The sequence below is a fragment of the Agelaius phoeniceus genome, chromosome 1, assembly GCF_051311805.1.
Source record: "Agelaius phoeniceus isolate bAgePho1 chromosome 1, bAgePho1.hap1, whole genome shotgun sequence".
Classification (NCBI taxonomy): domain Eukaryota; kingdom Metazoa; phylum Chordata; class Aves; order Passeriformes; family Icteridae; genus Agelaius; species Agelaius phoeniceus.
Window position 1 is genome coordinate 53265871 of NC_135265.1, and position 15401 is coordinate 53281271.

Below are 15401 nucleotides of genomic sequence, written 5' to 3' on the forward strand. Positions count from 1 at the left end.
TCCCTACTTTAGGCATCTGACTGGGGCACTGCAATCCTGATTCAGACCTTTTGGAAGACACACCTCATGTTTAATGTTTCCCAATAGGCTGGCATGATGCAGCTGTCTCTTCACCTGACTCCTAAGACAGGAAAAGTGGGAAAGCACTGGTAGTCTCGTGGGTGATTTTTGTAAAAAGGTGCATGGGGGTCCTGCTGTACCATGAGAGGGGTGCTGTTTACATACACAAAAGTCTTTCCTCATCTTGCAAAGGCCAATGACAAGATCCTGAACAGATCAACTGGAACAAGAACAGAATACTGCTTTGGGCTAGTTTTCTTTGGTTTTTGTTTTTTTTTTTTTTTTTTCCCCTTTTCTTTCCTTTCTTCCAGAAAAGAGAATAAAATTCCCATACCAACATACAACTGGGAGGTTTGCAAACCAAGTTTGAAGCAGGTTCTTTGGGCTTTGTTACTCTGATATTCTTTTTGCTCAGAAGAAACTAAAACCCAAAGAACTCTTGGAAGAACTCCATGCGTCTGATTCTGCATTTAAGTGGAAAAATGGAACCTCGCAAATAATCTTGCCTTTCTGGAAATGAAGTTCAGGCTCTAAAAAAGATTAGTGAAAGACTCATTCAGCACTAGTCATACTCATTTGGGTAACAGGCATGTTCCTGCCTGTACTCACTTCTAGTATTCATAATGAATCTGTATTAGTGACTTCCTAAGCAGGAATTCCAGCAGAACAGTAAATGAAGTATTGTCTTCTGCTTTAATAATTTTCCTGTTCTTTTAGCATTGTTTATATACCATCATCAGTATGCTGATACATTAACTGGATACCAGTGCTTGGCTATTTTTTATCTCTTGCTTTAGTTATCTGTCCAGACTCCTGATCCTAAAAGGATTAAGCTAAATTTTAGATGATTTTGCTGTTGAAGCACAGTGGTTTTGAATTGTTTTATTTGTTTTTATGACCTCTTTAAAGGTTTTCCAGTAAAGATGAGGTCTTATTTATACTAAATTTATGCCTGGTTGTTCAAAATAGCTTGCTAGTGTTTTTTAATGTTGGTTTTTCAGAGATCTCTTAAAAAACACAAGTCCACAAAGTAATTCTGCAGGATGCAGGGTGCTTCAGTTACACTTCTTGTTAAACATGACACAGATCCTTCAGATCATTCAGCCTTTTGCTAAAATGAAGCAAATGGAATGGAAAATGCTTTGGTATTAAAAGCAGTGTGTCTTTCAAGAAATGTTTAATCCTAAACAGATCATTTAAATGGAGTGTAATAAAGACTGCTGCAGCTGATGAAAAGATTTTGTTCAACTCAGTGGATTCTCAAACAGGCAGAGATAATATGCTTGCCCTTGCTAACAGTGCTCACTTAGCTGTGTTTCCTTTCCTAGACTGGAAATTAGATTTCCTTCTCTATTGTTTATATAGAAAAACTCAAACTATTCAAGGAGATCATGTGGGAGCCACTGTTTTTAGAAGAAAGAGCTGCACTTGGATAAAAGATACCTCCCAACTTCATGCTCAGGCACTTGGCAGTAGCCAAAACAAGCCTCCTTACCATGTTTCTGAGCTGAATCCCTACTCCAGGCTGTATGTGTCCCCTGCACACACCCTGTGCTGCAAGGAGGGACTGTACAAGGGCCTGCATCAATAAACAGCAAGCAGCCAGCTCCTGTGCCAGCTCACACCTGTGTGTGCATGCATTCCCACTTGTGAGCATGTGCATGAAGCCACCCATTTATACACCTAAGGTTAGAAATGTCTATCTTTCCTTTTTTTCCTATGCTTCATTCCCAGCTTATTCCAAATCCTGTCTCCAGACTTAACACACTTTGTTCTTACCTTGCTTACTTTGAAGGCTTTGGACCTGAACTCCAGGCTCCCAACACCTTCAGCTGTCTACAGACCAAACTTTAATTGGTACATCTTTATGTAGGGGGCATTTTGAAAGAACTCTGACTGTTGATTTCCAAGGCTGTTTCATAAGGATCAAGACTCAACAAGAAGTAAGCAGAGGCACAAGAACAAATTGATCAGAGGCACAGTCACCCAAGTATCAGGGACAAGGATGAAATTTTGGGATCGCGCTTTTTACTTGCACCACAGCATGATTTGGTTTTGTCTCTTGCTTTGCCCTTATTTGCTGGTCCTTATTTCTACACCTTCAGAATCAAATTGACCAGAGTAATTTATACTCCAAATTTATTTTCTTGTTCTGAAACTGGCAGTGAATGCTGTAGGTTTTTCTTAAGGGAAAACTTTCTCTAAAGCTTTCTCTAAAGGTGCCATGCAGAGACAGCTTCTCTCCAGGAGTTTGGGGCAGGGAGAAAAAAACCTCTATTAGTGACCTTTTTGCTATGTAACCTTTCCTTAAAATGCCAGCAACTGAGCTTCCACAGAGAGAACAACAAATATTGAAAGAGGAATGTGAAGGACATTATGAAACAAGAAAGTAAGAAAAGGGATCTGCTCAAACAAGTTTCTCAGGAAAGGTGATGTAATATGTACTGTAGAAAATCCTAGCAGTTGACATAACAAAGTTGCTTTCTAAATAGCTATGGATGCCAGAAAGCTGGGAGAAACAAGAGTGTACAGCTGGGAATACAGCTGAGCAGACTGTTTTGTCTAAAAGAAATACAGTAGGTGTAAAACTTCTATTCAGAAGATGTCATTGAAGTTTAATTGAAAAGTGTCCTTTTAATTAAGGCTGAGTGACCACTGAATGAAAGCCTCATTTCTGTTGAGGCTGTTCTTGGTGGTACTCTGAGATTAACCCGTGCAGGCTGGCAGTACTCAAGAGGCCGCTGTTGGGATGCCACAATACACAGTGCTGTAGCAAGTGCTCAGTCCCATTCATAGACTTCTGCCAGTGTTTATCAATCTTTTAACTGCTGTCTTGAGAATTGCCCAACTTTTTATTGACTGACTTGCTCATATTTCAGCCTGGTTTCCTGCATAAATGACTGTTCTCAACACACGTGTTCTGCGTGTATCCACATCTGTATACATAAAATTTGGGAGCCTCCCTCTCTGTTACAACAGACCTGACAGAGACACACAGGGTCTTTGAGATAATGAAAATATTAGAATTTTGTGGCAGCATGTGGCTGGATGTTGGAGAACATTTAGATCTTCTCTGCAAGGGAAAGGCTGCAGGGAACTATGCTCTGTGTCAGCCTTGGAGACTCCAAATGCCCAGATTTGGAGTATATCAGGTGTTCTTATTCTGCTTCTTACACAGCTTAAAAATTTTAAGGTCTTGGTTGCAGACTGAAACCTTAAAAATCACTGGTTTCTCTATTTTATTCCTCCTGGTAATTATAGAGCAAAATATTGCATGTGCAAAGACTGATACACACAAAGTGTCATGAGGAGTGCCACTTTCAGGTAGGTTAGTTCATAAAAGTTGGATAAACTGCCAAACAAGAAATCCCAGCTCATGGACTGTTGTGGATTTATTCATCATTACAAATAGAGGAAGAACTGTATAGGAAGAATGTCTATTATGAAAATTATATTTAGTTATAGGGCTGACATACACGGTCTGTTACCTGCCTTTTACAAATACTGTTAGCACCAATCAGGCAGCCAGCAGGCATGGTTTCATGCAAAAGAGTGTGTGGTTATTTTCATAAGGTTTTTATGAATGCTTGGAGAAGGCTGCAGGAGGTCCTTAATGTTTTTGATGGCACAACTGTTGTGTCAAAATATCATGTACCAGCTTCTCTCTTTACTATAAACTGGTTATAAGGAAAATTAAGGCAGTAGGACTGACAGTGCTAGATGTCTTGGAATGGGAGGTTGAGTGACCAGGTTGAATCCTTAGGAATGTTTGAATATTCTTCCCCTGTCTCTGATACATACCCACTCCTGCATTTTCTCTTTTGTTTTAGGTGGAGTCTGGATAAGAGCTGTCAGGAGGGCTTTCTAGCCAGTTTGAGGCTGAGTGATAGCAATCTTGAACCACAGTTTTGGAGGAGTGGCACCAAAAGGCCTGTTGTTAGCACTGAGTGCTTTACAGGACAAGTAGCACTCCCTGCTTCCTCAGCTGCCTGAAAATCAAGCCATAGATACTGACCTTCAATCAAAATAAGGTAAGTCAAGACTTTATCAAGCATGACTGCGTTTAAAATATGGTTATCAGCCTATCATACAACTGTTTGAAATGAAACCAGGGAAAAAATCACTAGAGCACCATGATGTGCAGAGGTCACTAATATTGCCAGATGTCTCCCTGTTGTGCTAAAACTACAGTAAAATGATGTCTTCTTGGTGCTGTGCTGAAGTTGGGCTGCATGTCAAGAGCGTCCTGAGTTATAGCAGTGCTGAGGCTGGCAAACCGCAGTAGATCCACTGGAAAAGCCCTGCCCACTGCAAAAAACAAACATGCTTCTTGGCCATGACAAAGGTTCTAGATCTCTTTGTGCAGCTCCAGTTTATTTCCTAAAATGCAAAGTGCAGCAGATGTCTAAGCTGACCTGTTACTTAACAGAATAAGTGGGTTTATTCAGTCTACCCTTTTATTTTACTGAAGTAAAAAAGTCCAAGGATCATGCTTGTTACCGATCAAAGTAACCACGATTCCTAAAGACACAGTCTCCAGAAAGGTTACTATATAGCTAAAGAGAGACCTTTCAAAAGTAACCTTAAAAAAAAAAACCCAAACCCATACCTTCAACTGAGATACAGTATCCCTAAAGTATCTCCTAAGGTCACTGTATCACTAAGGATAAAACCATTCAAAAGCCTCAATTTGGGTTTTCCTTGTCATATGCTGGGCTCATTTTAACAGAAAGTTTCTCCCAGCTAAGACTTGATGGCAGCAGTGATGGGGTAGGAGGAGCAGAGAGCTGGCTGCTCTCATTTGGCACAGAGACGAAATCCAGGCTCCAGTTGGCTTTTAGGCCAACATTTGATAAAACTCTCATGCCACACTCGCATGTGAAGCCCTTTTCCATTCCCACAAAACTACTCTTGTTTCCCTATAAAAGTCCATTTGGAGCATTACAAGCTCATGTCAGATATGAAGCTATTTAAATCTTTCATGATTTCTTATGTTTATTCTTTTGACATTTGAGCACAGTTGCTAAAAGTGTGAGAACAGTTGCTGCTCCTGTTTGAATTTCTTCACCTCTCCACTCTTCAACCAGATGACATTTTAAGCTTTAAATTCTATGGAAGGGAGCACATTAAATATAAGGTCTGAGAGAAATGGGAAACAACATCATGGGACTGCAGCTTTGGGTGCTGCAAACAGCCCGAATCTCCATATTAAAAATGAAACACTTTTTTGGTGTAAAGTGTGAGCAATCCCTCAAAAAGCTACATGAGATCCATTTTCTGGGTGATGGAATGTATGCCTGCCTAGTTTGCTTCCTGTGAGTTTATTAACACTTGCTGCATCTGTAACGGCTGGTTATTGAAGGAAGGACTTAACTCCCTCCCAGAACCCTGGGACTAATCAAAACATTGCCATTAACATTTAATGAGAAAGTTGTTGCTTTCACCAATAAACTGGCTTAGACTCTTAGTCCCCTAAAGCACAAATGGCACATAGTGCATCATAGTTAACAAGCAGATTCTGGGAAAAAAAAACACAGTCAGAGGAGTGCATCTTGTTGCATAAACTCAAAATGACTGGCTGATTTCTTCTTACTTTCCCCAGCAGTACTGGAAATTATGTATGCTAACCAGTATTCATCTCTCAGCAAAGTATCCAGACCTTGTAGGGCCAGTTCTTTCTTCCAGTAAGACCTCTGCATCATAAAGCAACTCAGACAAAACATGCCCAGGGGAAAATCCCATGCTTATAGGAGCTTCCAAGCCTTTTCAACCATTTGCTCCCCTAGCTGCTTGTCTTGGGTGGAGGAGAATGGCCTGTTAGAAAGGAATGGCCAATGTAAATGGAAAAGAACAAGTAAGACACTTGAGGGTGTGTCTAATGGATCCAGATATCCAGGTCAGCAAAGGAAGTATTGCCCCTCATCTGTGCCACATTCAGGCAGATGAGCCAAACTGGTAAATTGTAGGTCTGTCAGCCAATTCTGCCATTTTGGAGATGGGACTGGTCTGACTGAAGAGGCATCACATGAGGAGAGTAACATTTTGGATGCTGTGTGTCCTCATTACTAAATTAAAAAGATTAGAGACAGCTACCACAAACAGTTTCACAATGCATTTACCAGGAGAACAGTAAGAGCAGTGAATAGTGCATTTTATTGCAAATGCTTCATTTAACAAAGATTAAATATGCATCTGAACACTGTCACTTTGAGATACATTCCTAATCTGACTTTGCCCCTGCTTATAGTGGTATAAATAAAGAATTATTCTATTGAAGTCAGCAAAATCATTACCTGATTTTAAACTCAAAAGAGAGAAAATCTTGCTTTTTACTTCTACAGCAAATCCCATTCTACAGCAAATCCCATTCAATTCAGTATGAGTACAACAGTATATTTAAGAAGAGAGACGACTGAAAAATCCATGTCCTAAATTCAGTAAAGGGTTAAGGAGTTGAATTTCCATCTGAGCACTCTTGAATATTGAAACATCAAACCTCCTTTTCCTGTGGTGTAATCTAGTTTATTTTCCCCAGAAAATACATTTTCCTTTTTGTAAACAGAAACCACATGAAGCACATGGTTATCTTCTGAGCAAAAATATCAAAAACCATAGTTTCCACGTATAAAAAAACCAAAAACCCACAAACTTCTGTTTTAAAGCTAAATGCAGGTTTTCAGTCTATCAACATTTTTATTCCATGCCAGTTTTTTGCATAGTGGAAAATATGCACCCTTAGGAGAGTAACAACTATGATAAGTTGTTAAAAACCAAATTATCTAGGAAGGTAATTTTTCCCATTATGAAAGTGGCTTGTCAGATATTAATGAAATGAATTAGTCACTTAGCACACCTTTCACAACCTCTGAAAATTAGATTATGGCCCATATGTTCCCATGAGTAACAGGAGCAGTTCTCCTCTTTGTATATACAATAGTATCACTCCACAGTTTCTGATTATGTTTTATTCACATGGAAGCATAAATCAGTCCAAAGCCTAAAACTAACCAAACCAGTTCATATTTCTCACATGAGCTATTCTACTTGCATGCCTTTCCAGATTAAACATTTCTTGTTGTGATATAAAAAGATTCCAGGTACATGGTATTCAATGGAAAAAGGTGACAGCATGACATTTAGAAGATGTATGCATGAGTTAAAAAAGGAAAGTGGGAAAACAACAGGAAGAGAAAGGAACATTTGCTTATGACCATCTTAATAGAGGAAAGTAAATTGAGCAATACCTACCCAATTTTATCCTGTGATTTATCCCTCTGCTTTCTGGAATTATTCAGCGTAGAGGAGGTGCAAGCGTGTCAGTGTATGTTAACACGTGAAGAAGATGGAGCCAGGTTCTGTCCAGCAATGCCCAAGGATGGGACCAGAGGTGATGGGCACAAGATGAAACGCAGGAGATGCAGTCTGAACATCAGGGAATGGTTTTTCACTAGAAGTTTGACAAGGAGCTGGCACAGGTTGCCCAGAAAGGTTATGGAGTCTCCATCCTTGGAGATACTCAAAAGCTGTCTGGAAATCATTCTAGACAACCACCTGTAGGCAACCATGTTTGAGCAGGGATACTGGACAAAGTGACCTCCAGAGATCCCTTCTGACCTCAGCCCTACTGGGACACATGGTGCTGCTGGGACACATGGTGTCTTGTCAGGGATAAAGGGAGGCAGCTCATTTTTTGGTTGGCTCCCTTCAATCAGGAGCAGCAAATTTCAGAAATGTAAAGGGTGCTCCACCAGCTAGGAGATCTGGAAGAGACCCCAATAACCACACAGAGCTTGCAGTGGGAAGGAGTGAAATGCTTTTAGGGTCAGGATAGGCAACTTTACATCTGGCAAATTCATAGAAGCAAAGCAGGAGAGCAAGAATTGCATATTACTTCCATTTCACTCTGAGAAACATTCCCATCCTTTTTGTTTCAGAGAGGGAGATGTTTCAGATTTAGGAGATGTAGCTAATAAATATACAGCAAGTGTCACCTGATGACTACAGCTTTGTGCCAGGGCTTTGGGAGCACAGGAGGAATGCTGAGAGCTACTGTGAAAGGACTTGTCATGTACAAAAGCAAAGCAGAGAAACCTGGATGCCTGAATTTTATGGCATTTGATTTCAGTGCAGACAACTGAGACCTTGGTAGTTTCTGGGACTATAATCACATTTTCCAGACTGATTTGCCATATCATTCTCCTGCACAGGATGAAGCTAAGCACATATAGGGGTGCTTAAGTCCAGGAGCTACATAGTGCCAGTTGCTGGTGCTGCAACACTTAGCTCTGGCCCTAGGCAAGAATACCAGACTTTGGGGCTGCACTGTGTTCACACTGTTCATACAGTAAAAAGGGTCACACACCTCCTCCCTCTCCTGTGACTAGCTTGTCTTCTTGAATGCCAGCTCTCCTACATGTTAAAAAATATCTGAACTGGACTTAATGCAGTGTAGGGCAGTAGAAAAAGTTGGAAGGCAAGTTCAGTGCCAGGTTAAACACTGGATCCTTTTCTTGGATCATCACCTTCCTGGTACAGCTTCCCATGAGCATGGCAAGACAAGGGAGCTATTTCTTTTTCTTCTTTAGTGAACATTGCAAAAGGACAGCACCGGGGAGGCTGAAACTTTCAAAACCATGAACTTTGTAATGCTAAATTCAAGGAAAAATGCAGCACTTTCAAATCATACCTGGCACATTAAGGTAACCCTGACAAGCAAGATACAGAGGTGCAAATGCAGCTTTAATGTAGAAGTAGCAAGTTTCTGTCTGAAAATACAGCATCTTGCCAAGTTACAAGGAAGGCATTTTTTCTTACCACTAACAGTAGACAATGCTGTTATCAAACAGAGTGGTGCTGTTGACAGTGGAGGAGGAGCTCTTTTTACATCTTTCTCTAGACTGTTTCTGCTTCTAATGAATACAAGTGCCTGCTGAAAAGCTCTGTACTAAAGTACCTGGGTTTCTTTAACAGGGAGCTCAGAGGAGCACTGCTAGGGTTAACATACTGTTTTTCCCAGGCATATACAAGTGTATGGCAGAAGGCACTATGCAAATAGTGTTCACAGAGTTTATAATTTCCTGTTGGAACAGCAAAGAAAAGAAGGTCATTGATTTAAACCAGAGAATACAAATTATTTCCTGCCCACAAAGCTGCCAAATGCTTGGAGTTATTGATTTTTTTTTCTCCCTGCTGCTAACCAAACACTTCTGGTCCTGTCGTGGGCATCATCAGCTTATTGACTAAGTAAACATAACCCATTAAGCTGAACATTTAAAAAATAATAGAAAATTATAGTGGCTTTATTTAAAAAAAAAACAAACTAACAACAAACCCAAAAAAAAACCCCAAAAAACCCAAAAACCAAAAACACAAGAAAGGAGAAGAAAAGAGAAACAGTTCCTGAAGTTAATTAACTTTTATGTAGATTCAGGTTTCTGCAATATAGGTTTGCATCCAAATGAGAGAGGAAGGAATAAATTAAAAGAAGACTCAGGAAAAAAAACCCAAAAGTCTTTTCCTAAAGAAGCCAAGAAGAGGAGGGTGCAGGGAAGCAAGTACTTAATATTTTAAAGTACTTCAAGTAAAAGAAAAAATTACTGCAAAATTGAGATTGAAAGGATAAAATCATGTGGCAGCAGCATGGTGAAGGCATGTTTTTATTTATTTATTTACTTATTAGCAGCAGGAGGTCTGTGCTATTGCCTGAATTTTTTTTTCTAACTCAGAGCTGAGCACAGCTGATGCCTGGCCTTGGAACCTGTCAGTTTGAAGATAACACGTACACTATTAATAAATGTAGAACAATACTTGCTGTCAAGTTGGTTACAAGGCAATGGTTCACTGAAGGGGGCCTGACAATGTCAAAAAGCATTAGACCAGAGCCAGCAAATGTTTTATACTCTACAGCTGAACCCAAAAGAGGAACTGATGCCCTGAATCTGACTTTAGGGCATCTGTCTGCTCTGGAGAGTGTGTATTTGTCTGAAGAAGCAGGGAATGAGTTGCTTTTCCCTCCTCTTCCAGTCATCTGCCTACACAAGGGAGGCAAGAACCAAGACACAAGGGAACAAATCCTAGTGTGCTGTAGATGGACAGGGACACCTTACATACAAAATAGTCTTTAAAAGTAGGACAGGGCACTCAGGAGAGGTGTTTACAGGCAGCTCTGAACAGCAGGGAGACAGCTACCAGGCTGAGACACTGCAGAGGGCTGGCTTTCCCCTGGGACTGGCTGTTGCAGGTGGCTTCCCTGGCCAAGAGCCTTGCAGTCCTTTGGTGTGAGAGTCAGCCGTGAGAGAAGAGCCAGTGGGAAGAGACACCAGGAGGGAAGTAAACAAGCAGATTACAAAGTGATGATAAATGAGGGTATTGGTCTTCTACAGTGGCTTAGAGGAAGGTGTGACTGCTTCCTCCACCCCCTCACCTTCATGCCTGTTGACTGAATACTATTAAGGCAGGTAGTCACAGATTAATAATGACCTGTTAACAGCTTCTTTAATTTTCTAATAAGTGCCAACTGCAGTTGCTATAATTATTCTGCTGGTCCTACAACATGCCCTGTGCCAGACTGCAAAGTATTTTAATTTTTTTGTGTGGAACACACTGTCATGCTCTTAATGTGTGTAGTGCACATGGGCAATTGCACACCTAAGTAAAATTACATCTTAGGCTGTCAGAGCACTTTGCAGCCATTAAATATTGGTATCTTCTAGCAAAGTAGGAACCAGGAAGTGTTTAGTCACTTATTTCTGCATGTGTGAATTGAGACACCTAAACTTTATAGTTTTAGCCACAGTGATACAGTGAGTCAGTCTCTGAGCTGCTTGTGAAACCTGGGAGCTCTGTCTTCTGCTTTGTTTTTGCTGGTATAATACAAACTGCAAAAGTCATGGATAGGTTGGAGGTAACATTAAGAGAGGCTTTTTCTGTGTAAGCAGAGGTCCCTAGGAGTAATGTTGTACAAAAGTGGTATCCATCATTGTTGCTATTCCCACCATCACAGAGCTGAGTAGCATGTCATGGGAAAATAAAACATAAACAAACAGAAATGGATCACAGCCCACCTATGTGTCTCATATATGCCACAAGTGTCAAATTTCATTGTATTGAGCCCTTGGTAATCTAATGTTTAATCAACAAACCCCACAACAGGTATTTGAAGATTACCATTTCCTGAGGAAATAGTGTATGTTGTTAGCAGCCCTGTTTGAAAACTACTAGTGAGGATATGTCTTGAAAATGCTATAAAGCAGATGCTGAATTTTCAAAGATCTTTTTGAAGGCAATGATCCTGTAAAGGTATCATCTATTGAGCATACATAAAGCACACAACATTTTGAGAAATCTCACCCATCAGCAGTACATAAAGGTATGGTCTGTGCTTTTGTCGAGCTCTTGGACAATCACACCTCCTTGCTGGACAAAGCCCTGTGCTGTATCTCCATAAAGGAAAGCTTGTCCCCATATCTCTAAAGGTAGATTTGCTGTAGGAAACAGCCCTGAAGTTCTGCCAAATCTGCCTGGTCTGGCATGTTTTAGCCTTAGAGAGGAAATGGGCAGGGAACAGGGAACAGCCCAGGTCTCGGAGTCAAGTGCCTGACCTGGTACTGTCTTGTGCCTGACCTGGTACTGTCTTCTTGTGAAGATGTTCAGTGTTTTTTTCTCCCACAGCTCTGCAAAATGAAAAAAAAAAAAAAAATCCTGCCTTCCCTAACAGGAGCTATTGAAGAAATGAAGATTCAGTGATTCACATTCAAAGTATTAAACAGACAAATATTTATTCCTTAAAATCTTTCCCACACATATTCTGAGGATAAAAATACGGATTGCAGTCAGCTGTTCTCTGAAATTCCTCTTGTCCTGACTCATATTTGGAAAGGAATTTGATTCATGTCCAACTATCTTGTGAGCATCCAGTACAAGTTTTCCTTTTTCTAAGGGTGGATGAATAAATCAGTAGCTACTCTCCAGATGAAGTTAAAGGTCTGACTCCAGATGCTGCATGTGCAGTGTGGCAGGTTCCATCACTTCCTTTCCCTTTTGCACCCTTCATCTTGCACAGCTTTGTGCACAAGTTAACAAGCTGGATCTGTCTGAACAGAAACCCTCAAGTACTATGGGAACTTATTTTCTTTCTTTTAATGGTTCTCATCATAATTATTTTTTCTCTTTTTTGTCTTTCTGATAATAGAATGTTTCTAGGTCAGAATCCCAGTTGGTCTTGTGCTGATTTTGGTCCCCAATGCCTATTAAAATGTCACGAGTCTTTGAGGTTAGCTTTTCCCCAGATCCTAATTTGTGTTAACAGATTTAGCTGATACTGAACCAGTTCTGCTCATATGGGCAAGGCCCAACTTCTGGAACTGATCCAGGTGTCCAAGATGTTTGAAAGTAATTAATTTTCTTTAAAGCCTTGGGCTGTAAGTGTTGATCTGACACATTTGAAAGGGACTTGACTTTCAGAAGGGTAGAGTCCTTTTCTGAAGGAGGGGCTGTGCTGTGAGGGTATAAAAAAGGGGATTTGAAATAAACTTACCCCATCTGAGAGGAATTAGGGTAGCATTTTTTTTTGAATTTTGGTTTTCAGTAGGAAGTAAGAATAGGAGCAGGGTGTTTTTAAGTGCCAAAAGTATGTACTGCTGTAATACTAAATAATGAAAAGCATTAGGTCAGCAAGGTGTTTGGGCACAGGACTGCAGACCTTCCCACCTCCACTGATATTTTTAAAAGCTTTGTAAATCAGGCTCTTGCTGACCACAGCAGAGCAGACCACACCACATCTTTTACCCCCTCATTTCCGGAGGCAAACAAGGGAGCAAGCACCATATGATGTACACTATATTCTTGCTTTAAACATTTTTCCCCTGTGACTGCCTCCCCTGGCATTCAGTACCTTTAGGTCACTGTCTACTGCATGCCTGTTTAATGTGGGCATATGGATGATATTATTGAAGTCAGAAAGATTACAGACAAGCATAAGCCTTATCACGATTGGAGTTGGTAAACTTCCAGGTTTTTAACGTGGTCACATAGAATTCCTAGCCCAATGACATCTGCAGTACTTGTGTGAAGTTCTGAGACCATTTTCGTTTCCTTTTATGAGGTAAAATGTAACCTGTTAGCCAAGAAAGTGATCACAGATTCCTGGTGGTTTCTTGATTCTTTCACACATCTCAGGATTTAGTAAGTTGACTTAAAGCTAGATTGGATATGAGATTTTGTCAATGTCTTCAGCATAATGAGTGTATTGGATATAGATAAATGCCCAGAAATTGCTAAGAAAGATGATTAATTACCACTGCATGGAAAGAATTGCAAACTCTTTCCATGAGAAATGATTTTGTACTCTTCCCCACTCCCTTACCTTGCAGGTTCAGTGAACTTATTCAAGGCAATTATATATGGGAAAAACACATCAAACTGAAAACCTCACTGGCTTGACAGTTCCTTTCTGCTAAACACAGAGTGTTATTCCCTCTCATCCTGACAGCACGAGACAATCAAAGGACTCTATTTGCTGTTTCTTTATACAATTCTTTTGTTTTAACGTGCCCGTTTGGAAGCTGGCCTGTGTTGCAGGCTGTGCAGAGGCACAGGGACAGCATAAAGCAATTCTTTTGAACCTTGGATTGCAGCACTCATGACCTCACTCCCAGCAGCAAGGAAGCCAAGAAGCTGTCCCACAGCTTTCTCAGGTAAATCACTCACTGATCACCACTGATCTTTTCTTCTTGCACCTTGGATGCAACTTTTTCATTTATCCTACTTTTGAATTCTTACTCTTAAATCCTTCGCAATTCACCTCTAAAATGCAAAAAATGAACATTGACACCTTCTTCCCCCCTCCGTGGTGTCCAATTACAGAAACATACAATTAGGGATGTTAATGACAGATTATTAGGCATTAACCTATAATGCTATCCTCCAATAGCAGCAAAAATGGGTCACACTGTAGGTATAATTATCCTGGTTCTCTAATAATACGCCCTGGTTGTGCCTTTTTTCTGCGATATATCCCTTGTATTTCAGTACAGAGTAGGGGCAGCTCTAGTTGTGTTGGAGAGTGATCTGGAGCTGGCTGCTGAACTGCTGGCACTTGGGCCTGGGCTTCAGAAAGACTCAACAAACTAGGCTGTAGCATCTTTCCAACTTGAAGAAAACCAATGAAGGATTTCGGCACCTGTCTTTGATACCCACAGTTAGGACAGGCTCTATTCACAGAGGGATAAACTGAGGGACAGCACGAGACAATAGGACTCCTTGGACAATAGGAATGGTGGCCCCACTGCTTCTGTCTGCTCAGCACCAGGGTGGTGGTGCAATATTCTTCAGGGAAGAGGGCACACAGAGGAGTGAAGGTGGGTGGGCAGGAGGAAGAGAAATGCAGTGCAGGTGAGCCCACCGGATGAGACAGTGCAGTTTAAGAGCACAAAGGGAAATTGTCTGTGGCAGCAGAACAGAAATTCTCTTCTGTAAATAGAACAGAAACATGAAAATGAGAGTGCCCAAGAGAGGAGAAAAATGAAATGAAACTAGGATATCTGAAGGCATCATGCAGGTTTTGTGCTGACTGAGAAGGCCAATTGCTTTGTAGCATGTGCTGCAGGAGAAGTCATACAAGAGTGAGGTGACTGTTTAAAGTCCTTAATCACTTTATTGACTACTTTCTCTTGCCTTGTTAATTAGTTAGTAGCAAAGGCAGAAAATAACCTTAACATTCTTTCTTGGCTTTCTTGCCAGTAGTCTTTCTCATATGTAGAGTGGGCCCCTTAAAGCATTCTCACCAGGGCCAGCTACGCAAATCTAGGAACTGATTCATGAGGAGATCCTGGAAGAAACTATTTCAAAGGTGTCTAAAAAGATGTTGTACTTGCTTAAATGCCAGAATATGTGTTTTCAGTGCATCTGAAGAACAACCAAGGCAGAAACAGAAAAGAAAAAGTATTAATCCTACTTTTGGTTTGACTATGAATTAAGCAAACTTTACTGCAAGTTTCTGTGGTCTTGTTGAAGGCACTCTGTACATGCAAAGTCTTTGATGCTTCTGAACATGCTGGCAGGGTTAAAAATTTGTGCTGTTACCTCTCATACATGAGGAAAATAATATATTGAGGTTATTTCCAGAAAAAAAGGGGAAAATAATATGCTGAGATCCTGTCAGAACATTTCCGCTGTACTGTCCTGTTTTGGGTGAGAGTACTAATGATGAAGGGATGTTGTAGACAGTGAGTGTCAAAAAGATGTGTCTAAAATGTTGTCCTAGCATCTTATTAGTATAGAAATTGGCTTACGCCCAGATGCCTGCCTTATGCATCTTAGAAGATCAATGGAAGGGCAAGAAA

At 40.6% G+C, this 15401-nt stretch overlaps 1 protein-coding gene across 1 annotated transcript in view; it reads left to right on the top strand.

Annotated features, from left to right (window-relative positions):
- COA1 (cytochrome c oxidase assembly factor 1) overlaps positions 1 to 15401 on the top strand; it is a 52354-nt gene that overhangs the window by 24560 nt on the left and 12393 nt on the right. The window contains exon 2 of the mRNA XM_054638732.2: positions 3891 to 4091. The gene's annotated coding sequence lies outside the window, so the exon portion shown is untranslated. The remainder of the gene's footprint in view (positions 1 to 3890; positions 4092 to 15401) is intronic.